At 43.9% G+C, this 27,774-nt stretch overlaps 1 long non-coding RNA gene across 1 annotated transcript; it reads left to right on the top strand.

The window, feature by feature from the left end:
* LOC147797877 (uncharacterized) lies at window positions 1-27,774 on the top strand. Its single transcript, XR_015426985.1, has 8 exons — window positions 1-392; window positions 2,548-2,669; window positions 3,433-3,578; window positions 4,294-4,447; window positions 6,985-7,106; window positions 7,722-7,867; window positions 10,854-11,004; window positions 27,416-27,774. It is a non-coding gene; the product is annotated as an uncharacterized LOC147797877 (long non-coding RNA).

Below are 27,774 nucleotides of genomic sequence, written 5' to 3'. Positions count from 1 at the left end.
GGGCGCTATCATTGAGTGCTTGAATGGCTACCTAGCTGCGCGCGTGCTGTGCATGTGACGTGTCGACAGGTCGCGCATCGCGAGATCCACTCATCTGAGCTGAGGCACATGTAAGGCCATGGCTACAATAATCCGCGGTATTTAATGCATAATTTGTTTTAGAATTTAAAAAAAAGAGAGTGGCTTTTTATTATCATGTAATTACCAAGAAGATACACTGATATCTCAAGTTATTTGGTGATTTAGCGAGGCTGTAACTCGTAAGATTATTAATGCTGCCCGAAATGTTCGTCCTGTCCGCTGCGCTCCCACGAACGGGAGACTGCCGCGAGTGCTGGATCATGGAGGTCTTTTCCTACCTCCATGGCTGGATGATGAACCCCACAGTTCTGGTGGGTACATGAACATGTAGGCCTATTACATCTTGATTCTGGGCCTGTAGGCCGTTGTGTTGTTTTCCTTTCTAAACCTTTTGTCCATAAAAACTGCAGGAGGTGCCATACCGGTACTGCCTGCCCCAGCTACCAAGCTGACTGGCATAATGACTGTCATTAGCGCATAGCGACCATGGGTGTGGTCTATCTACAGTGTGCATAAATGTAGGCCTTGGTCCAGTAGGTCTGCTTTACAGGGATCGAGGCTCATAAACCTTTCAACTATGTTTGCTATTTTCTTTTAGAAGCAAAGTTGGAGAAAATGCCATTAGAAATATTTTGATATATACATGTATACAGGTAAATTTGGATTCTATCGGACTCTTCAAAGGAAAGAAAACTTGGTTTGAAGCAGGGATAGTTCGAGATGTTTTATGTACAAGCGTAATGCAGAGCAAGCTGTGATTTTCTTGTGTACTTACAAAAATGAGTGTGGATATTGACTGAAAAACTTAAACGTCACATTTCCAAAATGTTTGTTCTTATTCGTACCTTAATTATTTCAATAAATTAAATGCTGGCTTCACTTGAAATTTTGAAAATTCTGAAATTAAAAATTAATCAGATGAGCTAGAGCCTGTGGAAACAGACAAATTTTAATCACGATCTCTGATTTGCCAAATAAACAGCGCCCTCGCTCACTTATGCATGTCCTGACACGTAGTCACAGTACATGTACCTTTTGCATCTTTACCCCTCGACGTGTCTCACTTGGGAGGCCCAGCGTTATGAATATCCATCTGAAACACCCCCTCGTCAGCTGGAAAGACCTGTTTTCATGGGCAGTGTCCAATCCAACCCAGTCTTGTTGGTAGCGACTCAATTAACCATTAACCCAAATGGGTAATGAGGATTTATCATTTGTAAACAATGATTGAGGTGCTATTTCCACCAAAGGTGCCACTACGCAGGGTGGATAGGAACTCCAGTCAGCATGGCTCCAGGGGGCAGCCATTATTGATGAGGGAGCCCGTGATCTGAGGCATTTACTGAGAATATCCCCTGTTGGAAACAGGTCCAAAATATATGTTGGTATTACCTGAGGTATAGAACATGAAAATGAAAGTTTTAGATTTGTGTTCACTGCCCGCGTGCTCCAAAACACCCCCACCGAAAAATGATTGTCACAAAAAGGCTATCAAACATACGTTTCAAAACCCAAATCATAACGTAGCAGTAAAAAGTCATGCATGTACCTTTGCGCATAGCTAGGTACCTAGGCATAGCCACCTCAGCCCTACAACTTGAACGATTAAATTCCTTAATACATTCAAATACATACATCATGTACGCACTATTCTCAGTAAGCACCGCGCATGTACGTGTGTGTACGACGACCGGCTTGGCAGTGCAGTTTCTGTTGACTTACCTTTGAGTCAATTAGCACAGGATGTGGAACGCGGCTTCCAATCAAAAATTGTTTGTTGGCCACTTGACTCGGATGACCTCATTGACCTTTTATGGAATGTAACCAAGGGCGTGGCTACTAGACGACTGGTATGCAAAATATTGGACTGAAGCACAGTGGAATGCAGTGAGAATTAGACAGTGTCATGCACCAAGGAATGCATGTTCACATTGATCTTCCCTGAAATTCTTACAAAATGCTTTACCTGTTCATATATTTACTGCACCAATTTGTATCATTGAAGTATAATTTAAAGATCATGTCAATCTGTTTTTGATCAGGTACATGTAATGTATTTTGGCGACTGTTTACATGGTTGAAAGCCTCTTTCATTGCTGCAGTGGGTCGTCGGACTGGTTTTTACAGAGAATGTAGTCCACAGCTCCCCCTAAACTTAAGTATCTTGGATGATACACCAGGGCCCACTCAGGATACTGACCTTGTAAACTCACACAAGATCACATCCTGTCTGTGACCGGTCCTCTTGTGCCTAAGCTAGGATATAGCAGTTTGACACTAAGAGTGTTTTACCAGTTGTCATCTGGCATTTTGTCAATTGACTATACCAATGTGAAACCAGCCCTACTCCAAGGTTGCAAATCTTATCTTGAGCTTGAAAGTATCGGCAACCACCATCCTCTGTGACATCGCCGATACCTCCCAGCAGTTCATCATCCCTTAACTCAGTTTTCTTATTGGATGCAGGCGCTGACCACTCCTTCAGTTGGAATGTTGAGCCAAATGGACTCCACCACATCTTGGGCCAGAATTGTCAAGCCGTTTTTTTTCCTGTTCTGATGACTTGTATGAGGAAGGAAAATCTACAGGTGTTTCATTTGCTTTACTTAGTTACATATTTTATGATCATCGCCAACAGTGTGCCATTTGCATGTAAACTCCACCACATCTTTCACATGGTTGACATTTTCCATCAACATATCACTGTCCCTGTGGCTAAACAATCCTGCTGAACCTAAAATAGTGTGCCCCTCTCTGCCGCACTGTCAACCTCAATGAAATGGTTCATAAAGAGAGGGTTCCCACCTGTGGACTTCACAAGGGCTCAGTATGGATCCCTTAAATCTATCTTAAAGATGCAGTGCACTAATTACAGAAACAGTTGCCTCACAGTTTCTTTTGAAAAATGAGATTGTTTGGCTGAAAAATGAAGGTATTTTGGAAATTTAAGCCAGGTTTGGGTGCTTCCATCCAGAGGAACAGTTGATAAGTTTACAGATGAAAATGGTCCACAGTGAATGAGAAAGTATAGGGAAGCCATTTTAAAAATTGCTGTGAGCAGGCTGTTCTTTTTCGGGGTTGAATTTAAGCTAACCAACAAAAAGTTGAAAACAAATGAAAAAAGTAGGGACAAAACAAAAAAATGATGTTTGTTTCAAAAAATCCATTAATGATGGCTTGCATGTAATTGAGCCCTGAACTTTAAATTGATGGGCTTGGATTAGTTTATTTCACCCCTTGTTTCCTGTTTCCAATGTGGCACGGAGATAGTTGTAGAGATTAGTGGTCTTGACCCTTGGGGCATTTCTCCACCAGCCCTTGACTGTTTAGTATCTGTCATTTGTTCAACAGTGAGACACCATCCCCAAAGCCAACTACAGGATGCGTTCCCTCACCATCCTTTGATTGAGACAAACCTGTACACGTAGAGCTGGAGATTCCTCCTTGATGTGTCTGGTACCTGCCGTCCTCGCTGGATCCTCTTCCACTACTCCAAGGTTGACAGTCTCATTTCTTGTGTGCTCTTTATTTTATTTTGTTCCAGAGTATGTGCTCTTGACCAACCAGCATTTAATGTTACATTATTTAGAACAGGCAAACAGCACTTCAACATATAATCTGCAATCCAACACAGTAACACCAACCCTTCAACTCAGAGTCAACCAGACAAGTTGAAATGGGATACAGTCAAACATTGATTTATGACTGTATCCTGCTTATAGCAAGATCAATTTTAGGTTTTCCCTACATCTTTGCTTTGCTAGACTACAGTGTCCCTGTTACAACAAGGTAATCTGTGAAGTCCCAACATGCATATCGTCGTTTGGATAGTTCCTTCACCACCAACTGTCATAACAAGTGTACAAAATCTGGATGTTGCTGTACTGTTCGTAGTGCAACTGATAGATTATGAAGACAAGTATCTTGAGCGATGATAATGTTAGGGTCATCAGGTTCATAATTGAAAGAATTCCATTCTGTGCAGCAAAGCCTTGATAATGTTAGGGTCATCAGGTTCATAATTGAAAGAATTCCGTTCTGTGCAGCAAAGCCTCGATAATGTTAGGGTCATCAGGTTCATAACTGAAAGAATTCTGCTCTGTGCAGCAAAGCCTCGATAATGTTAGGGTCATCAGGTTCATAATTGAAAGAATTCCGTTCTGTGCAGCAAAGGTTAGCACCCACATCTTGAATTTCTTATCGCATTGACAGCACTGATGCCTGACAGTGGTGTGGGTATCTGAGTGAGTATCCTGACTCATCTACTTCTCTGCCTGCAGTACCAGCCAATGTTCTGACGTTGACACCATACCACACCTGTTGGAATTGCAAAGCATTGCACAGAAGCACACTGGAAATTGCAGGGGTGAGATTTGTTCAGATTTTTCAGGATCAGATCTTGCAGGATGTATGTCAATTTGGAATCCACATGCAGGGAAATAACTGTTCATTGTTATGGAACCCATGTAACATTTGGCACCGTTTCATATTGTGTCCCAACTGCATGGACTGACCCGGCTACATGTTCAGCATGGTTTCCAGCACGGTCTGTGGTTAGACCATGTTGACCCATGTTCATTGGCTGTCTCTGCACTCCCTTCCTAACATCATAGTAATTAGCTGTCAAGTGTTCACTACTGCACTAATCCTTCCAGTACTGTCACGTTCTCCACTCCTAAGAACCGTCCGTGGTTAGACCATGTTGACCCATGTTCATTGCCTCTCTCTGCACCCCCTTCCCATCATAGGAGGCTGTCAGGTGTTCAATACTGCACTAATCCTTGCAGTACTGTCACGTTCTGCTCTCTAAGAACCGGGTACCAATTTCATGGCACCAGGTTCCAAGTTGTGCTTACTATAGCAGGAAATTATGCTTACATGTACCTTGAGCCCTCTTTACTGGTGATTGTGTTATGAAGCAGTGTTTTCCACGGCCGAAAATTTTGGCCATCCAAGGAACAGTAAGCGTGCCTTTTTTCTGTGCTCACTATCTCCATGAACTACACATGCAGAACCTTTGTCAACGTAAAATCATGTGACTAGGAAGGTTGTAAACTTTGGCCATTATCAGGGAAAATGGGGATTTGGAAGAAGATCACCTGTACAGAGGTGACATTTGTCAGGATTTTTCATGATATCAGATTATCTTTTTTCGTGTGGATTTTAAAATTTGGAAAGTGCTGAGATTACCAATAAGGTGTTTCTCAATTAATTTTAATAGCAAGAAATGGGTATTTGAAGAGGTACCTTAAACTCAAATGATACCTGTATGCTATAAACTCTTTGTTCCTGTGGAGCCTTCAAACTTTCTGGTGATTTTTTCCTACCTATTGCATTTTCCTCTAATCTCACCCCTGCCTGTAGACTGTCTTGAAGTTCTTTTTTGGGGGAGGGGTTTAATTTGTCAGATTGCCCTCTCCCTGTTGTTAGTATAAAGACATTGTGGGGGGGTGATTGATTAATTGATTGATCTGTGTGATTGATTGATCAATTTGAATAGAATCTGTTGATCACGTAACTATCGCTGATCAAAGTACACTGTAGTCACAACAGGATCCTTTCTTTCCATTTGAAGGCTGTGGAAGACTTATCCAATGACGGGAAGTTACATGTACATCTGGGATTTTGTACAGAGGCCTCTACCAGCCATTATTGGGGCGACATTTGTCTAACTACATTGTTATCACTGAAACTTGTCCTGGGTGCACCCACTTTAACTTTTAGCTTTCAGCCATACATTTACATCAAGCACACGTGTATAGATTCTTGAACTCGTCCAAGTTTGTTTTGTAGTATAAGAAATACCTTCATACTGGTATCTCGGGGGAACAGCTCTTTGTTCATATTTCTATGATTTGAAATGTTAACAGTCTAATAGTGTGCTCTCCACTATTTTTCTGATGGCTTAAACATATGTCATGAGGCCAAAGGCCGAGTGGTATACGGGACACAGGCGCACTACATTCCTTGTTCCATGGGCACAAGCTTGATAACGAATTTATCTTTAAAGCAAACTTGACGCGCAGTAAAGAAAAGGGACCTACGTGTATGAGCGCTTTACCCTCTCTTAGGGTTTACTGAAGAGGGCAAACTCCACCAAAATGTTGATAAGAGAGCACCCAATCCGAGGGTTTTACAGAGAATAGCCTATGTTGGAAATGGGGCTGAAAATACATGTGTTATGGTATTACCCGAGTCACATAACATTTCTAGCGTCATTAATGTGGCTTGTTGGCGCATAAAAAAAAGAGATCGGTCGAGCGGGCTTAATATTTTATTGTGGATTTGTTTGAATCTGAGAGGGTATCTTTTTTAATTTTATTTTCTTTTTCAATTTCCTGTGGGAAGAGATCTAATTTAAAAGGTCATATATATTTACTGCACAAATTTGTACATATATATTCTATTTCAGGACAAAAGCTCACATCAACATTTCCTGATCAGGTAATACCATTATATATTATGGACCCTGTTCTGAACGGAGGCTTTTGTCTGTAAAAGCCTCATCATTACAGCAATGGGTAGTTGGATAGGCTTTCTACAGAGAATATAGTCCATAGCTCTCCCGGTGCATCCTGAATGAAACCACTCCTACTCAGGACACTGACCTTGTAAACTCACACCGGATCACATCTTGTCTGTGACCAGTCTTCTTGTGGCTAATACAGTAACTAGGATATACTCAGTGTCATACTGTGAAGAGCTTTACCAGTTGTCATCTAACGTTTTATCAATTGATCCCATCATAGTAAAACCAAAGGCACTCCAAGTTTGAGAATCTTATCTTGATCCACCCTGAACTATCATAAGAGTAGGCAACCATCATCCTCTGTCATGTCTGTGGCATCACTGATACATCACAGCAGTTTATCCCTGAACTCAGTTTCTTCTTGTTGGCTGCAGGCACTGACCGCTCCTTCAGTTGGAATGTTGAGCCTAATGAACTCCACCACCTCTTGGGCCAGAATTGTCAATTCGTTTATCTTTCTGTTCTGATGGTTTATCTGAGGAAGGGAAATCTACAGGTGCGTCATTTGCTTTGCTTTATATCTTATGATCACTGCCAACAGTGTTCCATGTGCATGCATTGTAAACTCTACCAGGTCTTTCAAATCCATGGTTGAAATTTTCCATCAGCATTTCCATTACTGTCCCTGTGGCTAAAATCCTGCTTAACCTGAAACAGCGTGCCCCTCTCATCTGCCATACTGTCAACTCCAAAGAAATGTTCCATCAAGAGAGCCTGCCTGTGGGTTCAGTATGGATGCCTTAAATCTGAAGGTTGCAGTGCACTAATTAAAGTGACAAATTCTGCTGAGCTCATCAGTATAAAAACAGTTGCCCCACAGTTTCTTTTGAAAAATGAGATTGATTGGCCGAAAAGTGGAGGGGGTTTGGAAATTTAGGCCAGGTTTGCGGGATTCCATCCAGGGAAGAGTTGATAAGATTGCAGGAGACAGTCTCCTGAAGACGGACAGAGTACACTGTTCGAAACGTCGAGTTATTCCCCGGTTCTTCTCAGAACCACACATACTCAAAGAAGAGATAAATACATGGTGTTACCGCAATCTTTACTATAGATCTAGTTTCTTTCACCATGAAAACCTTTAAGTCTTATATATCTGTCATTTGTTCAACAGAGAGACACCATCCCCAAAGCCAACGACAGGATGCATGCCGTCACCATCCTTTGATTGAGACAAATCTGTACACGTAGAGCTGGAGATTCCTCCTTGATGTGTCTGGTACCTGCTGTCCTCGCTGGATCCTCTTCCACTACTCTAAGGTTAACAATTTCTCTTCCAGTTTGCTGTTGATATTTTATTCAGAGTACATGGCTCTTGGCCAACCACCATTGAATGGTACACTCTTCGGAAAAGGCAAACAGCACTTCAAAATGTTTTCTACGGTGCAATACAGCAACATTAACCTTTCAATTCAGAGTCACTAAGTCAAATTGAACTCAGTTGGATGTACATGTAGTCAAACATTGATTTTTAAAATCCAACATATCTTGCTTTAAATTAATATAGCAAGAAAAGTGTTAGGTTTCCCTTCATCTTTGCTTTCTCTGTTTGCCAATAATACAAGGTCTCTGTTACAACGAGGTCATCTGTCCCAACAACCTTATTACATGCACGGTGTCCTTTGCATCATGAACTGATGTGCTGTGTGAACAAATTTGAGATGGTACATTACTTTGTGGTGCACCAAAAGTGTCGCTTATATGTCACTTCATGGTGCAGCCGATACGTACATTGTACTAGTAGACATTCAAAACTGTCGTAAATATGTCACTTCATGGTGCAGCCGATACGTACATTGTACTAGTAGGCATTCAAAACTGTCGTAAATATGTCACTTCATGGTGCAGCCGATACGTACATTGTACTAGTACTAGTAGGCATTCAAAACTGTCGTAAATATGTCACTTCACGGTGCAGCCGATAGGTACATTGTACTAGTAGGCATTCAAAACTGTCGTATATATGTCACTTCACGGTGCAGCCGATATGTACATTGTACTAGTAGACATTCAAAACTGTCGTAAATATGTCACTTCATAGTGCAGCCGATACGTACATTGTACTAGTAGACATTCAAAACTGTCGTAAATATGTCACTTCATAGTGCAGCCGATACGTACATTGTACTAGTAGACATTCAAAACTGTCGTAAATATGTCACTTCATAGTGCAGCCGATACGTACATTGTACTAGTAGACATTCAAAACTGTCGTAAATATGTCACTTCATAGTGCAGCCGATACGTACATTGTACTAGTAGGCATTCAAAACTGTCGTAAATATGTCACTTCACGGTGCAGCCGATAGGTACATTGTACTAGTAGACATTCAAAACTGTCGTAAATATGTCACTTCACGGTGCAGCCGATACGTACATTGTACTAGTAGACATTCAAAACTGTCATATATATGTCGCTTCACGGTGCAGCCGATAGGTACATTGTACTAGTAGACATTCAAAACTGTCGTAAATATGTCACTTCATAGTGCAGCCGATACGTACATTGTACTAGTAGACATTCAAAACTGTCATATATATGTCACTTCATGGTGCAGCCGATAGGTACATTGTACTAGTAGACATTCAAAACTGTCGTAAATATGTCACTTCATAGTGCAGCCGATACGTACATTGTACTAGTAGGCATTCAAAACTGTCGTAAATATGTCGCTTCACGGTGCAGCCGATACGTACATTGTACTAGTAGACATTCAAAACTGTCGTAAATATGTCACTTCACGGTGCAGCCGATACGTACATTGTACTAGTAGACATTCAAAACTGTCGTATATATGTCGCTTCGAGGTGCAGCCGATACGTACATTGTACTAGTAGGCATTCAAAACTGTCGTAAATATGTCGCTTCACGGTGCAGCCGATACGTACATTGTACTAGTAGACATTCAAAACTGTCGTAAATATGTCACTTCACGGTGCAGCCGATACGTACATTGTACTAGTAGACATTCAAAACTGTCGTATATATGTCGCTTCGAGGTGCAGCCGATACGTACATTGTACTAGTAGGCATTCAAAACTGTCGTAAATATGTCGCTTCACGGTGCAGCCGATACGTACATTGTACAAGTAGACATTCAAAACTGTCGTAAATATGTCGCTTCACGGTGCAGCCGATAGGTACATTGTACTAGTAGACATTCAAAACTGTCATATATATGTCACTTCACGGTGCAGCCGATACGTACATTGTACTAGTAGACATTCAAAACTGTCGTATATATGTCGCTTCATGGTGCAGCCGATACGTACATTGTACTAGTAGGCATTCAAAACTGTCATATATATGTCACTTCACGGTGCAGCCGATACGTACATTGTACTAGTAGGCATTCAAAACTGTCGTATATATGTCACTTCATGGTGCAGCCGATACGTACATTGTATTAGTAGGCATTCAAAACTGTCATATATATGTCGCTTCACGGTGCAGCCGATAGGTACATTGTACTAGTAGACATTCAAAACTGTCGTAAATATGTCACTTCATAGTGCAGCCGATACGTACATTGTACTAGTAGACATTCAAAACTGTCATATATATGTCGCTTCACGGTGCAGCCGATACGTACATTGTACTAGTAGACATTCAAAACTGTCGTAAATATGTCACTTCATGGTGCAGCCGATACGTACATTGTACTAGTAGACATTCAAAACTGTCATATATATGTCACTTCATGGTGCAGCCGATACGTACATTGTACTAGTAGACATTCAAAACGGTCATATATATGTCACTTCATGGTGCAGCCGATACGTACATTGTACTAGTAGGCATTCAAAACTGTCGTATATATGTCACTTCATGGTGCAGCCGATACGTACATTGTACTAGTAGGCATTCAAAACTGTTGTCTATATGTCACTTCACGGTGCAGCCGATACGTACATTGTACTAGTACTAGTAGGCATTCAAAACTGTCGTAAATATGTCACTTCATGGTGCAGCCGATACGTACATGTACATTGTACTAGTAGGCATTCAAAACTGTCGTATATATGTCACTTCACGGTGCAGCCGATACGTACATTGTACTAGTAGGCATTCAAAACTGTCGTAAATATGTCGCTTCATGGTGCAGCCGATACGTACATTGTACTAATACTAGTAGGCATTCAAAACTGTCGTAAATATGTCACTTCACGGTGCAGCCGATACGTACATTGTACTAGTAGGCATTCAATTGTATCTTGAGCCTTGAATTTCTTATTACATCCACAGCATTGATGCCTGACTGTAGTGTGACATGAGTGAGTATCCTGACTCGTCTACCTCTCTGCCTGCAGTCCTAGTGAATGTCCTGGTGCTGAAATCATATAGCACCTGTTGGAATCACATAGCATAGCACAGAAGCACACTGCAAAGCTCAGGGGTAAGATTTGACAGGATTTTTCCCTGATTTCAGGATTTTTCAAATGCTCTCTTTCAAAATGTAAAGAAACCTGAGCTTACCATTATTGTGTTTTTTGTACCTATGAAAGTTGATATAGAATACAAGAAATGGGTGTTTTAAAGGGATGCCTTAACCCCATTTCTGAAAGCCGCTACAAAATACTACTTAGCAAACAGCACTGTGGCTTGTACGGGAACATGACCTTGTTCTCTGAAGTCATAAATACAATTTCCATTACAGAAAGCATCTCACCTCTGTTTACCTACATTTGCATATCAGCAGGCATGCGCATCAAACCTCGCTGAAAAAGGTCGCCCAAGCCACACCCTCCACGCCCACTGCATGTCTCCTCCATAAAAGGCTGCGTAGCACAAAGACTGGTCTTAGTTATTTTCAGCGACGCGTGTAGTCGACATCGTGTGAATTTAGTTAACAATAGAGTTTCACGTTTACACGCAACCACGCTATTTTCTATGTAAAAATGGTGGAGTCTGCCAAAACCCGAACACAGGACTGGAATTTCTATGTATAGTTCAAGCCATGCTCGAGGCAAATCCCACGGTTCCTCCAAGCCTTATCACCCTCCAAGCATGTCATTTCCACCGTGTCGACTGAGTCTACTCTGCCGTGTTGTACGAGTGGAAATTCCCCGGGGTCGACTCCGCGACTGGCACCTAACAGGGCTTCTCCCCGTCAGGTTCCGCAAACCTTCGGTAGCCTAAGTGAGCACTTGGCAGCAGAGTGCAACGTCCAAGTGTGTGCAGAACAGCGGGGCCTGGCACTCAATGCAGCACAGTCATCTGAGCGTCCGGCCACCCCCGCTTGGTCACAGAGGCCCAGGGCACCACCACCGCCTCAAGTCGGTAGCACATTTTTAGCCACGTGGACGACAACCTTTTTGTTGCAGAGACAGGTTAGACGCAACAGCTTCAACCTCATTCTCATGCAAGTGCTTGGTCTTGCTCTTCAAACGACTCTAGCCCGCCGGTACTACGAGCATCCAGATCTTTCAGCAGTGTTTCCCGAGAACTATTCTCATTTTCTCTGGCAGATTCCTTCACCCTTTGCAATAGCCCACGATGTAACTGTCTCTCCCAATTTTGGAACTATTTTTTGGCGTCGTTCTGCCGACTGCTCCCAACAGTAGACCTACCTCTGCACCTGACTTCAGCGCTATGTTCGTGCCCGTTCTTTATCACAGCCTCGCTCCCACTCGTTGGATCATGGTGGAATCAAGGTCCGTTTCCCCGTTGACACTTGGGGGTCGGAACACTTTCTCCTGTCATTTATCCTCTGATAAAGATGGCCTCTTTTTTCCTTAGCTGGCTAATCTATCACTTACAGTGATGACAGAAGTACATGTAGGTCAGCTTCAATCATGTCAGCTTCTTTTTTTTTCCAATCGTGCCTTATTTACATGTCTTGCCTTATCGTCAGGTGATTGTAGCGATTTTGGCACTTGTGCGTGTAGGTCTACCTCAAAATAGATTTTTGATTGTGTCATGGGGATTAGATCCCGTTTTCCTTCGTTGACCGATGTGCTCCTCAACCATTGTGGAGCAGTTCTATTCACAGTAATCAATGTGTCTTAATCTCTTTGTGTTTTTTTTTGCCAATAGGCCTAGCCACTCTCTTTAACTGCACGGAATATTTTTGTATTCTGCTTGGTACCGGCACATTTATTTCCTGAACTCACTCGTTTCCTAGTTCTTAGCATCAGAACTTGACGCAGTCATGTGGGTCCCGATACTTTAACATTTATGTACAGTCTCAAGACTACTTCAGGCTTGGAAGATTATTAAATCTTCTGCAGCTGTAATAGTTCTAATTCCACTGAAGCTGTTGTCATTAGTCACCTTTGCCTTACATTTGCTTAGAGCTTCAGTCTATAGGGACTCCCGTACTCAAATTTAACTCGCAGCACTGCATTTTCCTACTCGGTGGTGTCACTTCAAGTTGAACCCTCCTGTTCAAGGTCTTCCGGCAGGGTTGCTGTGTGCATTCGGTGACTTGACATGGGCAGACCATTCTTGAGTATATTTGGCTGCGCCTTTTCAGTGTGTTCCGTGCACAATCTCTAGGTGCCTTCCATACATGTATGCTCATTTCGGGTGCGTTGCGTCCTGGCGTGTTTGTGCATTTACCTTCTCAGAACTTGGCGCTCTTGCACTTTGCGGCCCCCTGTTAGAGCTGCTCCAGGAGCAGTGCGCCGCATAGGATGCAAGTTTTGTCACGCTCAGGTAGAGTGCCTTAGCTTGCACACCCTTGTTTTGAGTCATAATCACTTTCCTTGTTACAGCTCTAGCGCCGGCTCTGCCTCGCCTCCCCTACAAAGAATTCTATAGTCTTTGGGTAGGCGCCTCCTGCTCAGTGTGTTTCTTGAACAAGGTACAAGTCCGCCATTCATGTCGCAGTGGTGCATAATGCTGGACCCGCAGCATCCCCCTTTGGTTACCATTTGCCTTCCACTTTATTTCTGTGTTATGAACTGGCTGCCTTTGTACTGTACTCTAGTTACGATAGCCTTTGGATGTCTAGGTGTTATGTTAGTCTTCCTGCACTTCCCCAACATGTCCAGGTTACAGTTGTACAGGTTCATTCACAGAATATGCCCCCTTTCCCTGCATTCATATTTGTTCTTCAAGGTTGTTTCCTTGGTGAGGATGTTCCCACAAATTTCATTAGCACAGCTCTAGGTTTCCGTCTACTTCTCGGCTTCCATGAGTTTAGACGCTACATGTTCATGTATGTGTGACCTGGGTTGACCTCTTTCTCCTTGGGTTCCCATAGTGGTTAACTTGACTGGCGCAAGTTGTACATTAGGACTTCATCTGCTTGTAATTCTCAGGCATGGTCAACTGTGTAGTTAGGTTGCTTAAGACAGGTTTTTTATTACCTTTGTGAGTCTTGGTTGTCATCGTCCCATTTCATGCCATACATTCCATAAAACAAGTGCATACAAGATGCATGTAGCACAGGTAGTTTAGGGTTCGTTGTGATCATTGTTGGAATCAACAGTGCCCATACAACAGCACAGTCTATAATAGGTACTTCGTAAAGGCCCGAGCCTTCCTTACTGGTTTATTTTTGGACAGCCATTCAGTAAACTACTCAGCTTACTTTATACAATTTTAACCCTCCTTTGGTTTTACAGCACCAATATGAACGAGTGCCCACAGTCACTCTTGTGCATGTATTTTCTACATGAAACACCAACATGCACAGGTTCAGTGTGTACACAGTTGGTTGCCAGCACAAAATGACCCAGGGTCTTTTGTGCAGTCCTCTTCACGGCATTTGGTTTACTGCACATCGATGCACATGAAATAGTGAAGCCAGTTGTTGGGCAGCACAAAAGTGCAATCTGATATTCTTGTGAGGGACTGTTGGTGCAGTGCACAACACAACACAGCTGTGCTTCTTTGAGGTGTTTACCAAATGACCCAAAGAGTGACTTCAGCTGGGGGGGGGTTGGCAATATCAAAGTTACCCACCTTCTTGAGATGACGACCACACACATTTTCTTAACAGCCTGGGTGCCATCTCAGTTGGCCTCCTTGCCCTTCCAGTATTCTGTGAGGTTGTATTTGAGGTGCAGTGGTCTTTTCCCTTCTACATCTATGGCTCTAGCCTGTTGCTCCGTTTGATAACAAGTTCTGCCTGACCATGCTACTTGAGGCCCTCCACCTCTAGACCGCAGACAGGATGGACCTTTGTCATTTTGGTTCAAGAGCTTCCACACATTTCTTCACTCGTTTGCCGACCCTACAAGGTGACATCAAGCAGTTGTTCATCACGACCGTCCAACTACGTTGCCCGGCCTCTGTGACCACGATTGCTCAAATGAGATCGGAGGCAATAATACGTGTAAGCCCTCTCGATATTGAGGATCGAAATCAGGTGCCCAGGAGACAAGCAGCTTTAACATCCTCTGCCCACCAGATTGGAGTTTCTGTTTCAGGCATAATGAAAATGACCTGCAGGGAGAATTTAACCACCTTCTATTCATGCTACCTGAAGGATGTGGTTCAAGCAGAGGGTGTCGTGAGCAGGAAAACCCTCAAGCAGGTCGGCTGATCATCAGCCTCTACACCCCAGAAAGCTACCATTTCTCACAACCAGATTAGCAGCTTCTGGGTGTGTCTAAACAACCTTTTTCATATTTGAATGGACTCAGTTTAGACCTTCGTTACCCTGCCTGTCCCTTCCCACCCAAATTGTTACTTAACGGTGCTACTCTTCAAATGTAGGTAAACATAGGTGAGATGTTTTCTGTAATGGAATTCCCAAAATCAAATGGGATTTTCCATTCCATAGTAAGAAAACACTCACCTCTGTTTACCATCCGTCCCTATTCCAAATAAATAAAATCAAGAAACCTAAAAAAAAAATAATAGAATGAGTCTTAGTGCTGTGCAGCCTTTTATGGAGGGGACATGCAGTGGGCATGGAGGGTGTGACTTGGGCGACCTTTTTCAGCGAGGTTTGATGCGCATGGGCGCTGATATGCAAATGTAGGTAAACAGAGGTAAGTGTTTTCTTACTAGAATGGAAAATCCCGTTGGATTTTGGGAATACTAAGATAATGTACCATTCAGTGCGGTGGCACTATGAATGCACAACTTTATTGTTCTCTGTACGAGTAACCATGGAAGTGCCCTACGCTGCAGTAGGGCACTTAAAACCTGCATTGATTATTCTGGGGATGTTTTCAGTTTTCTCCAATCTCTCCATTGAAGTTGCATGTAGATAGGGTGAGAATTGGCACTTTTATTAGACATGGAAGAAGTTACATGGAGGAAACCTACATCGAGATAGGAAAAAGGAAATTGGCATTCCTTGGAAAATGAATACTCAACGTTTGTGGTGAAATGGTATGATTGTATGTTCAGTTTTCCAGCATGGTCTGTCGTCAGACCCTCATGTTGACCCCTGTTCACTGGCTCTCTGTGCACACCTTCCCCCCTTAATAATGTTCAGCTTTCCAGCGTGGTCCGTGGATAGACCCTCATGTTAACCCACATTCACTAGCGCTCTGCCATACCTGCCAACTAGTACGATTTTGGCGTATTTTGTACAAAAAATTAATAAAAATACTACTGTATGTTTTTATCACCACAAAATACGGATTTTGATAATTTTGACATGGACAGAAAACAAGAGGGCGCTGTGTGAAATCTAAGCTAAAATAGCTAAAGTGGTTGCAAGCAGGACTAAGTCACATGTCACGCAGTTTGATATTGCGAACTTGTAAAGTAGAGCATTCGTGAGTGGTGCACGCAATGTACACATGTCCCTGGTAGCGTACGTATCGACCAATGGGAACGTTGCATACCAAACTGATCGGCATGCATTGTGGAATGTACCTTCATGTGCATGCAAAAAAAATTCCCGACGTAATTATAAAACTGCATAAATGAAGATGGCTTCAACTTTTAAAAAGGACACCCCTTAAAACGGAAGCAATCTTTCAAAAGGGAATATACAGAGAAATTTGAGTTCATATTAACTTACCAGAGAGGTAAACATTACGCTCACTGCACTTTGTGTAGGTCTGACTTCAGTACGCGCATAGTGGGAGTTATGATGTATCTCGCAACATTGAAAGCAGTAAACACTGTGACATCGGTGAATCAAAAGAATGCGACCCACAGCATTGGAAAGTTCATGTCTTCTGAAGATTTAAGCACCGTCAGAGCCGAGACCCTTTCAACAGACTATGTAGTTTGGCACAATCTGCCATTCGGGTCGTCGGATGATTTCACAGACATAGTGATGACGATGTTTCCAGACAGCAAAATTGCATCCGAGGTTGCTTATAGTAGGACAAAAACTACCGCTATTGCACGACCCCAAGGTGAACAGACTAAAGGTGAGTAACTCACATAACTGTTATTTGTTTCAGTGTTTGGATTTATCAGTGGATTTTGTGGAAAATCAGGCCTAAACAATTGTTGGGTTGGCATACATGTAGGCCTAATGGGTCACAGACAAATAGGGTGCGTCAGTTGCTACATTTTTTTCAAAATTTTGTATGTCCAATTATTTATGCAATGCAGTCACTTTTAGTATAGATAAACACATAAAAAACAAAAACAAAAGCCAAAAAATTCTGGGTGGCAATAATTTTTAGGGTCGGGCGGTTACAGAACTTTAAAAAAAAAAAAAAACCATAAAACACTACGGTTGGCGATATTTTTTAGGGTTGGCCAGGTTACGCCAACCCAATTTTTTTTGTAGTGTTTACTTGCCATGCATGCAAGTTGTTTGTGATTTTTTGTGTGAATTTTAATTCAGTGCCATGATGATGCATGATTGATGATGTAGCTGTAGCCTAGGCCTTTTGGGGGGGCCAACATTTCTATTTCAGTCAATCAATTATAATTGATGCATAAATAATGGATGTATGTTCAAAATGTTGATGGGTTTGTAAATCATGTAAAAGCATGAATCAATCTGAAGTGCCAATTGGAATTCCAATACATGTATATGAAGATGGGATTTTGTCATTTCTGTGTCTAATGACCTCTTGCAGTTACGACATGCACTTCCTGCTTAATAGGCATCATAATCTGTTTGCACTTTTTAACTTACTGTCTTGTGAAATTTTTCTTACAAATCCCCATTCGAGGTGAAGCTGTGTTACTTCATTTTTTTTATTTTGATCCTCAAACCATGTGCTTCTACGCTCAGTTAATCAAATTGAGTTTCAGTAAATACCAGGTCACATTTTGCCAATTGAACTAATTGAAAATATTGCTGAAAACTTGTTGCATTTTCCTGTATCTTATTTTTCCCCAGATGGTGTCACATGAAAACTGAGACAAATGCTTTTCTCTTTGTCAACGGATGGTAGCTTTGATAGGGGTGCTGAAGAACAGCTATATCCAGTCGTCGTTTGCTACTTTGATGAAACAGTGAACAAAGTTGTGGGGGTGTTACTGGAGATCGCTACTACTGAAGAAAGGTCAACAGGGGAAAACATCTTTTAACTACTCAACAAAGCCTTGCAAGAAAAGCAGATCCCATGGAAGAATTGCACTTGCTTCTCCGCAGACAACGTATCTGTGATGATGGGCATTCATGCAGGTGTAGCAGCATTGGTGAGGAAGGAGAATCCAGATAGATTGGTTCTTGGATGCCCCTGCCACTGTCTTCACTTGGCAGCAGAAAAAAAGAAGCTTCCACTTTGCCCTTCACTCCAGTTGATGTACTGATCTTCATCTGCTATTATTTGGAGAAGTCGTCCAAGCACCACAAAGAACTGTGTGACCATTTTTACGCACCCGCAAATCTTGGAATTCTAGCGCCCCCTAGTTTTACTTGTTCTCTGTCCTTGCATTTCTCAGGGTCTCTTATGTAGCTCAGCTATGCATTATGGACATGTAGCAGAGACGCTTATTTTGTATTAAGTTATTCATGCTGTACTCTGGCGTGATCGCGTGTTCCTTCACTCCTTTATCCTTGTGTTTTCTCTGCTCAGTTTTGGCATGTCGAAATTCCCCCTCCACGTGGCTACGTGTGGTAAGGTTCCCTGAAATGCTAATGTTCCAAAACCTCAGACTTTGTAACTGTCAATCATTTGCCGCAGATGACCGGGTGAGCACTTTCAGGCACCCGGCTCTACACTTTGTACACATGACTTCTTATTCTGTATTTTTACCTTTTTACACACGACACTTAGATTCTTGCACACGACTCTAGCAGGAAGTCATGTGACCCTTTGAGATGGAAGATTTTCATTGGTTGAGCTGTTCAGCGACGCTCATATTTTATTAATTCCTAAGCCTCTAGAATCCTATAAATAGAGCAGATTTTCCCTGACTCGTCGGTCAGGTGCGGCGGACCAAACCCTTGTTGTGAGAGCGGAACCTAAAGTAGTGCGGCGGTTGGACCCTTTCTGAGATAAGTGCGATAATAACCATTCTTATGGCAAAGAAATGTAACCATATGAATGGCCAGCTAGCTTAGCTTGGACCGATGCGAGAGCGGTATGAATTAGCCCAGGGTGCTAGTGAGAGTCGTAGCGGCCCGTCACCGCTACGTCCGAACCGATTGCCGGGCGAGACACCCCCGTGTCCCTCGCCACCCTTGTCCTGCTAACTAGTCCAGTCCTCCCCGTCTCTACGCTGAGCCAATGGTACACAGTGCGGCGATCTTATCATTGCGCTCAACACATTGCGGTCTGAGCGGCAGTGCGGTCGGTACATACCGGCGCTGTCCCCGTCCAGCCCTTGCTAGTCACCGTGGTGGTCCAGGACAGCTCCCACCACAGCCCGGCCTGATGAGTGTAGCCTAGTTGTGCGATGCTACACACACGTACCGTACCCACTCCGTCTGACTTGCATTTCCAATGGTCTTGCCAAACCATAGTTTAGTTACACTCGTATACAACTTCGCCTCTCTATAACTTTGCCTTTTGTGTGTTGTATTATGTTAAGCTACACCTGGCTTCAAACCCACATTGAACTTGGATGAAGAGAAGTGAGAGCAATAAACCAACCATACAGTTTGACTGTCACCCAAACCCCTTGTTTCACGTCCACTCTGTAATAAATTGTTGACCCCAAATATCACATCCCGTAGACACTAATAAAGTCCATGTGACCATCGACTTGATATTTAGGGAACACAGCGCAGTGTTGAGATTTTGGGAAAAGGTTTCCAGAAAAGTGTAGTGGTCAATGAGTCAAACACCAGATGTTCACCAAGGCCAGTTGACCCCTTGATAAAACTTGGTTAGCTACTTGGAATGTGGGGGCGGAAGCCAGTGCACCCACAACTTTCCTTGTTTCATGGAATAATATTTCTTTGAAATGAAGGGGTGAAACTTTATTAAGTAATTGATATAAGTCATGGGTTTACATCATTTGGTTTTATTCTGATTGATCAATGGAATTAGTCATCAATTTAGAGCAGGGTGATGTAACCTTACTGCAAATAATTTACTTGTGACTTATATTCAGTAACCAAGTTAATATAGTTGATTTGTAGAGTATAGCAACCCTCAAAGGGTGTTGAGAAATCAAGTTGGAACTTTGCGAGCCGAGAGCTAAAGTCTGATGAGACCAGCTTCGATGCTTTGAGCCTGTGAAGTGTTTTCATGTTGAGAAAATACTTGCTTTGTGAAGTATTTTGCTGCGGTGAAATACTTGTTAGCAAACAGTTTTCCTCACCAACTCCCTGTTTGACTGTGAGGAGCCTTGCATGAGGCGAAGTTTTGAGAATAAAAGAAACTTCTATTCTTAACCAACTTCTGTTTGTCAACAAAGACATCTTTTAAGTCTGAATTGTCTGTGCACTTGGGCCAGAACGATTGCTTTGAGTTCGGTTACTGAGACTCAAAATTCAGCGCTACTAAAAACATCTTGTGTCAGTTAAGGAGTCGGGGTTTTACAAAGTGAAAGGAGTGCAGAGCCTGTGTGGCACAGCAAATCACAAGATATTGAAACGTGTGCACCCGATGGCTCTCCCTTGAGAAAGCTTTGAACAGACTATTGGAACGGTGGCCTGCATTGCTAGAATAATTCAAGCAGGAAGCTGGTCATGGGTCAGTGAAAAGAAAGAATGAGGACGATTCAAATCAACCAAAGAAACAGAAATCGAAGCAAACCAAAGAGAGTGCAAGCATTACAACAGCATCATGTGCTGGAAAGAGCTCTGGAGTTCACAGTTCATAGAGCAGCAGCAATGATTTTGCCAGGGCAATCGATGCCTACACAATCCCCAAGAAGAAACCTACATCAAGTCCCGTGGCCAAGAGTACAGCTGCAGTCCTAGGAAAGAAAGCAGCTCCCCTCAAGAGAACAGCAAAGCAAAGCACCACATCAACCACTACCAAACCAACTGGTAATGCAGCCTCAATGTCAAAGTCTGACAAGAGTGAAACCACAAAAGTTGCAAACATTCATGCAACACTTCTGGCTGACTGCAATAAACTTTATTGTTTGTTTTTAAAACAAGTATTACCACTCTTCAGCCATCTGAGTTTAGAACTTCAGAGAGATGAACCAATGATACAAGTGCTTCATGAAAAACTGAATGGTTTTCTCAAAGATGTTATGCTGAGATTTGTGAGACCAGTCATCCTCAAACCTTTATCAGACCTGAGGGAATGCCAGTACAAGGATCCAAACAACCAAAAAGCAAATGCAGACCTAGTCCTAGGTCAGGAAATTAGAGGCTTCATTAGTAGTCACCAGTTCACATCAAGTCAACTGGAGGAGTTCTACGGATCTGTCAGAAAGTATTTCCTTTGAATGATGTGCTGTTGAAACATGCAGAGGTGGCAAATGTCAACAAACGACTTGCAGTAGGCTTCTCTTCTGTGCTGTATTTTGTGAAGAGATTTCATATCATAGAGGACAAACTTTACCAGTTGGAGATAGAGTTTACAAACTACCAGGTTGATGGGGAACTGGCTATGGACTCATTGTTGGAGAAAAGGGCAGATGAAAGTTAGCTTGATATTTCCAATATCAAGGACAAAGCAACCATCCATCTCAAGTATCAACACCTCTTAAAGCTGGTTCTCGCAATACTGTCCATCTCCCACAGCAATGCTGAGGACGAAAGAATTTTCAGCATAGTGCGCAAAAATGCGACCAACTCAAGATCCAGCCTAAGCACTGCAGTCCTGTCAGACTCTCTCACAAACAAAATATACACCCAAGTCACAGCCAGGCCATGGCAGCAACGTGAACACCAAAATGAACTGTTGCGTAAATGCAAGAAAGCAACTGCTGTGAGCAACACCAGGAAATTATAAGGTCCATTTAAGCATGCACGAGTTAGTATTAAAGTTCAAATAGTATGTAGTCCCACACAGGTACTTGCAAGCTTGTCTTTCCTGTTTGTTTGGGAAAATACACATTTTTATTGAAAAATACACATTTTGAAACCTTCAAATACACTTTTGCGATTCTAAAGGTGGCAGGTCTGCTCACTTTCCCCCAATCATGTTCAGCTTTCCAGCATGGTCCATGGTTAGACCCTCATGTTGACCCCCGTTCACTGGCTTTCTGTGTACATCTTCCCCCCTAATCATGTTTAGCTTTCCAACATGGTCCATGGTTAGACCCTCATGTTGACCCCCGTTCACTGGCTTTCAGTGCACACCTTCCCCCCTAATCATGTTTAGCTTTCCAGCATGGTCCATGGTTAGACCCTCATATTGTCCCATGTTCACTGGCTTTCTGTGCACACCTGCCCCCCCCCACTAATCATGTTTAAGTTGTTGAGTGTTCACTGTGGCACTGACCCCTGCTGTTTATTTTGTCTTGTTAAAGTAAAGTGTACATGTACTTGAAAGCACTCTACTGCTAAAAACTGGGGCCTTGCTTCATAGACCTCTCTCACAGGGCAGTCAGTTTACTTTTCTACCATTTAAAACAATGTAACCAAATTGAGGCTGAAAGGAAAAACTGGTCTGTTCCCTTTTATCAATATGTCAAGTTACATTATTTCCAGTGGGCCAAAAGGGAACAAGACAGATATGGCAGCCTTGTCAAAAGGCCTATAGAGCTGCTTTAAAGTTGTACTTAAATTCACTACAGTAGAAATTAAAGTTTACTAACCTTTCTAATGGTAATACACTCACACAGTTCTTCATTGTTATGTCTCAGAAGAGTTGAAAAAATTTTCCATCAGAAAAACAGTAAGTGTGCCATTTGCCGTGCTTACTGCTTATGGACTCCATGAAAAGTGCGCAACATCAGTCTCTGAAATTTTATGGTTTAAAGGACTTATAAGCTGACCTGTGGACGGTCTTGCATTGAACTTTTTTTATAAATCTTTGGCTTCCTTGCCTGATTGCACACTTCCTTGTTGAGGCATTGTGGTTTCTCTGTGCACACCCTCCCCCCTCTGGAGGCATTGTGGGTTCTCTGTGCACACCCTCCCCCCTCTGGAGGCATTGTGGGTTCTCTGTGCACACCCTTCCCCCTCTGGAGGCATCATGGGTTCTCTGTGCACACCCTCCCCCCTTTGGAGGCATTGTGGGTTCTCTGTGCACACCCTCCCCCTCTGGAGGCATTGTGGGATCTCTGTGCACACCTTCCCCCTCTGAAGGCATTGTGGGTTCTCTGTGCACACCCTCCCCCTGTGGAGGCATCGTGATTTCTCTGTGCACACCCTCCCCCTCTGAAGGCATTGTGGGTTCTCAATTCATAGACCTCTCTCACATGGCAGCCAGTTCACTTTTCTACCATTTAAAACAATGTTACCAACTTGAGGCTGGAAGGAAAAAAATAGGCTGTTCTCTTTTATCAATATGTAAAGTTACATTACTGCCAGTGGGCCAAAAGGGAACGAGACAGACATGGCAGCCTTGTTAAAAGGCCTATGGAGCTGCTTTAAAGTTGTACATGTACTTACTACAGTTGAAAAGTTTGCTAACCTTTTAAATGGTAATACGCTCACAGTTTTTCATTGTTATGTCACTGAGTTGAGCAAATTTTCCATCAGAGAAACAGTAAGTGTGCCATTTGCGGTGCTTACTGCTTATGGACTCCATGAAATGTGTGCAACATCAGTCTCTGAAATTGTGTATTCTTTAACCCTCTTATGCGGAAGTCACCCTTTGGGTCACTTGGTAAACACATCAAGCACAGCAAAGCTGTGGCGTGTTGTGCACTGCACCAAGTGTCCCTCACAGGAATATCAGATTGCACTTTTGTGCTGCCCAACAACTGTGCATTACTGTTTCGTGCATATAACTGTGCAGTAAATCAAATGCAGTGAAGAGGACTGCACAAAAGACCGTGGGTCACTTTGTGCTGGCAACCATCTGTGTACACAAACTGAACCTGTGCATGTTTGTGTTTCATGTAGAAAACACATGCAAGAGAGTGACTGTGGGCACTTGTGCATATTTGCCGTGCTTACCTGCTTACGGACTTCATGAAATGTGCGCAACATCAGTCTCTGAAATCGTGTGCTTTAAAGGACTTATAAGATGACCTGTGGACTGTCTTGCATTTAGCTTTTTTATAGATCTTTGACTTCCTTGCCTGATTGCACACATCCTGTGGAGGCATCATGGGTTCTCTGTGCACACCCTCTCCATTCTGGAGGCATCATGGGTTCTCTGTGCACACCCTCTCCATTCTGGAGGCATCATGGGTTCTCTGTGCACACCCTCTCCATTCTGGAGGCATCATGGGTTCTCTGTGCACACCCTCTCCATTCTGGAGGCATCGTGGGTTCTCTGTGCACACCCTCTCCATTCTGGAGGCATCGTTGGTTCTCTGTGCACACCCTCCGCCCTCTGAAGGCATCAGTGTTGGAGGTCTCGGTCTTGGTCTCGGCCTACAAGAGTCTCGGTCTCGGGAGGGTTGGTCTCAGTCTTGGTCTCGGTCTTAGATGCCGAGGTCTCGGGTCTCCCACCCGAGACCTGCCGAGACCATGACAGAATTGCAGAAAATATGCGACAACAATTCACGCTCAGCCGCGGCAAAATCACGTACGCAGATCGTACGGTACATACAGCACACATACTGTATGTATACAGCAGTGCTGCTTGCAGCGCAAGTTTACCTCCGAATGAGTCTAGTTCCGAACTGCACGCAATGCCGCATGTATGCTTGGAACATGTACGACATGGTATTCACGATAAAGAATGAAATCAAAGCTGGAATGGAGACTAATGCATATTCTCCGCCCGGAGCACTGGTACCCTGCATGCAGTACCTCTTTCATTTCACTGGTACACATACGTCAGTTGTGTGTATGCAATGCATACATGTACATGTACACACTGTACTATGCACATGACACGCCGGGCTGCACGCACGCCACGCATAGCACATAACACGTGGCCGGCCGACAGAACTCGTTCTCATGCCAATTGTATAAATAGAGGAGAGTGCATTCATCTTAATGACCCTTTTACACAGTTGATGAGTCAGGTACCATTTGGATAGTACAATTCTTTGTTAGAAACTTAAATTGTGGTCGTCTTTTGTCTTTCTTCACTCTTGTTCCAAACAAAGTGTCAGGAAAGTATTCTTACGGTAGAATGTTTACACATCAGTGAGGAAACTTGGATTGGTAAAATCCTGATTTTTATGTAGGCTACATGTACATGTACTTTTAATGGGGAACTGCCCACGATGTTGTGTGACCCTACTAACGTGTCCATTGATCATTACAGAGAATAACTCATAAACTGAACTCATGCACACCTTTTGGCATAGTCCGAGCAACTCAGACCCCACGTTTTGCCTTTTTAAACATTTGGACATGGCCCACCCACGTTAATTTTTCTATACATATGGAACACAAAAACTCTGTACATGTACATGTTTAATATACAATTATGCCGTATACTCTATACAAAATTCTGTAGCATCGGCAGTCCATGCCTTCATGGTCAAAATAACTGTGTGCTGTTTTTTCCCAGAGTTCAAATAAAACTCTTTCATGGAATATGGAATATGTTGTGTGCTTTACATGTAAAATCTGCACTTAATTTTGCTGTTTAATGCCAATTGTCCACCACGTTTACCATTAATGAACTACATGTAGGCCTATATATTGTATATGTTGTGCAAGGTCTCGGTCTCGGTCATCTTGGTCTCGGTCTCAAACTGCAAAAGTCTCGGTCTTGAAAGAGCTGGTCTCGGTCTTGGTCTCGGTCTCGAATGCCTTGGTCTCGGTCTCGTACATAAAGGTCTCGACTACAACACTGGAAGGCATCGTGGGTTCTCTGTGCACACCCTCCCCCTTCTGGAGGCATCGTGGGTTCTCTGTGCACACCCTCCCCCCTCTGGAGGCATCGTGGGTTCTCTGTGCACACCCTCCGCCCTATGGAGGCATCGTGGGTTCTCTGTGCACACCCTCCGCCCTATGGAGGCATCGTGGGTTCTCTGTGCACACCCTCCCCCCTGTGGAGGCATCGTGGGTTCTCTGCGCACCCTCCGCCCTCTGGAGGCATTGTGGGTTCTCTGTGCACACCCTCCCCCCTGTGGAGGCAGCGTGGGTTCTCTGTGCACACCCTCCGCCCTATGGAGGCATCGTGGGTTCTCTGCGCACCCTCCGCCCTCTGGAGGCATCATGGGTTCTCTGTGCACACCCTCCCCCCTGTGGAGGCATCGTGGGTTCTCTGTGCACACCCTCCCCCATTTTGAGGCATCATGGGTTCTCTGTGCACACCCTCCCCCCTTTGGAGGCATCGTGGGTTCGCTGCACACCCTCCGCCCTCTGGAGGCATCATGGGTTCTCTGTGCACACCCTCCCCCCTCTGGAGGCATCGTGGGTTCTCTGTGCACACCCTCCCCCCTCTGGAGGCATCGTGGGTTCTCTGTGCACACCCTCCCCTCTCTGAAGGCATTGTAGGTTCTCTGTGCACACCCTCCCCCCTCTGGAGGCATCGTGGGTTCTCTGTGCACACCCTCCCCCCTCTGGAGGCATCGTGGGTTCTCTGTGCACACCCTCCCCCCTCTGGAGGCATCATGGGTTCTCTCAATCTCTGTGCACACCCTCCCCCCTGTGGAGGCACCGTGGGTTCTCTGTGCACACCCTCCGCCCTCTGGAGGCATCGGGGGTTCTCTGGGCACACCCTCCCCTTTGCGCAGGCATGGTGGGGTCTCTGTGCACACCCGCACCCCTCTGGAGGCATCATGGGTTCTCTGTGCACACCCTCCCCCCTGTGGAGGCACCTTGGGTTCTCTGTGCACGCCCTCCCCCCTCTGAAGGCATCGTGGGTTCTCTGTGCACACCCTCCCCCCTGTGGAGGCATCGTGGGTTCTCTGTGCACACCCTCCCCCTTGTGGAGGCATCGTGGGTTCTCTGTGCACACCCTCCCCCTCTGGAGGCATTGTGGGTTCTCTGTGCACACCCTCCCCCCTCTGGAGGCATCGTGGGTTCTCTGTGCACACCCTCCCCCTCTGGAGGCATTGTGGGTTCTCTGTGCACACCCTCCCCCCTGTGGAGGCATCATGGGTTCTCTGTGCACACCCTTCCCCCTCTGAAGGCATCGTGGGTTCTCTGTGCACACCCTCCCCCCTCTGGAGGCATCGTGGGTTCTCTGTGGACCTTCCCCCTTCTGGAGGCATCATGGGTTCTCTGTGCACACCCTCCCCCCTCTGGAGGCATCGAGGGGGGGTAATTCATTGTTCTCTACAATTTGCTGGATTGTGCTTCACTATCAATGAGTCCATCCTTCATGAAACTTTTGATCCTGTTCCTATCCCTGTTAAAAATAGAAGTGGCACAGTCTTTCCTTTCTTATTCTTTTCTTTTCTAATCTTTCCTCTTTTCTTTCTACCGTACATCATTTGGCTGACATCTATCAAAGCACTTAACCATCGTCATCACTCAAACTTGTCTTAGGTGTAACCACCTACATGTAATCACAGATTTTCACCTTTCTTTTTCTTTTTCCCGCCAGAGTTCACTGTTTTGTCTTCCATATTTCCTTTCACCGGCAAACCATCTCAAGAATGACCGTCCAGGTGTTCTGACCTATATGTTGATGTAAGTATCCCATTCAAATGGCCTGAATAGCTCCATCTAATATGCTGTTTTTATAGAAAGGGTGAAATGTCCTGTTCGTGGACACAGGCACAAACCAGTTGAACTTGAGCCTCTAACCATCCAGACTTGAGTGACCAATCCTAGCTCTGAGCAGTTACATTGAGGGATCTTGAGCCTCTAGTCATGCTACTTGAGTGACCAATTGTACAGTACAGGTCAGAGTTTTAGCTGTCACTGTAACATGATAAGTGATGAACCTGACACGCTGTTCAA

Source organism: Acanthaster planci, linkage group LG10 (assembly GCF_054643075.1).
Source record: "Acanthaster planci isolate LZ-2023a linkage group LG10, COTS_SCS, whole genome shotgun sequence".
NCBI classification, from domain to species: domain Eukaryota; kingdom Metazoa; phylum Echinodermata; class Asteroidea; order Valvatida; family Acanthasteridae; genus Acanthaster; species Acanthaster planci.
The sequence above is the reverse complement of the archived record's forward strand: the minus strand, read 5'-3'. Positions and strand labels throughout refer to the sequence as shown.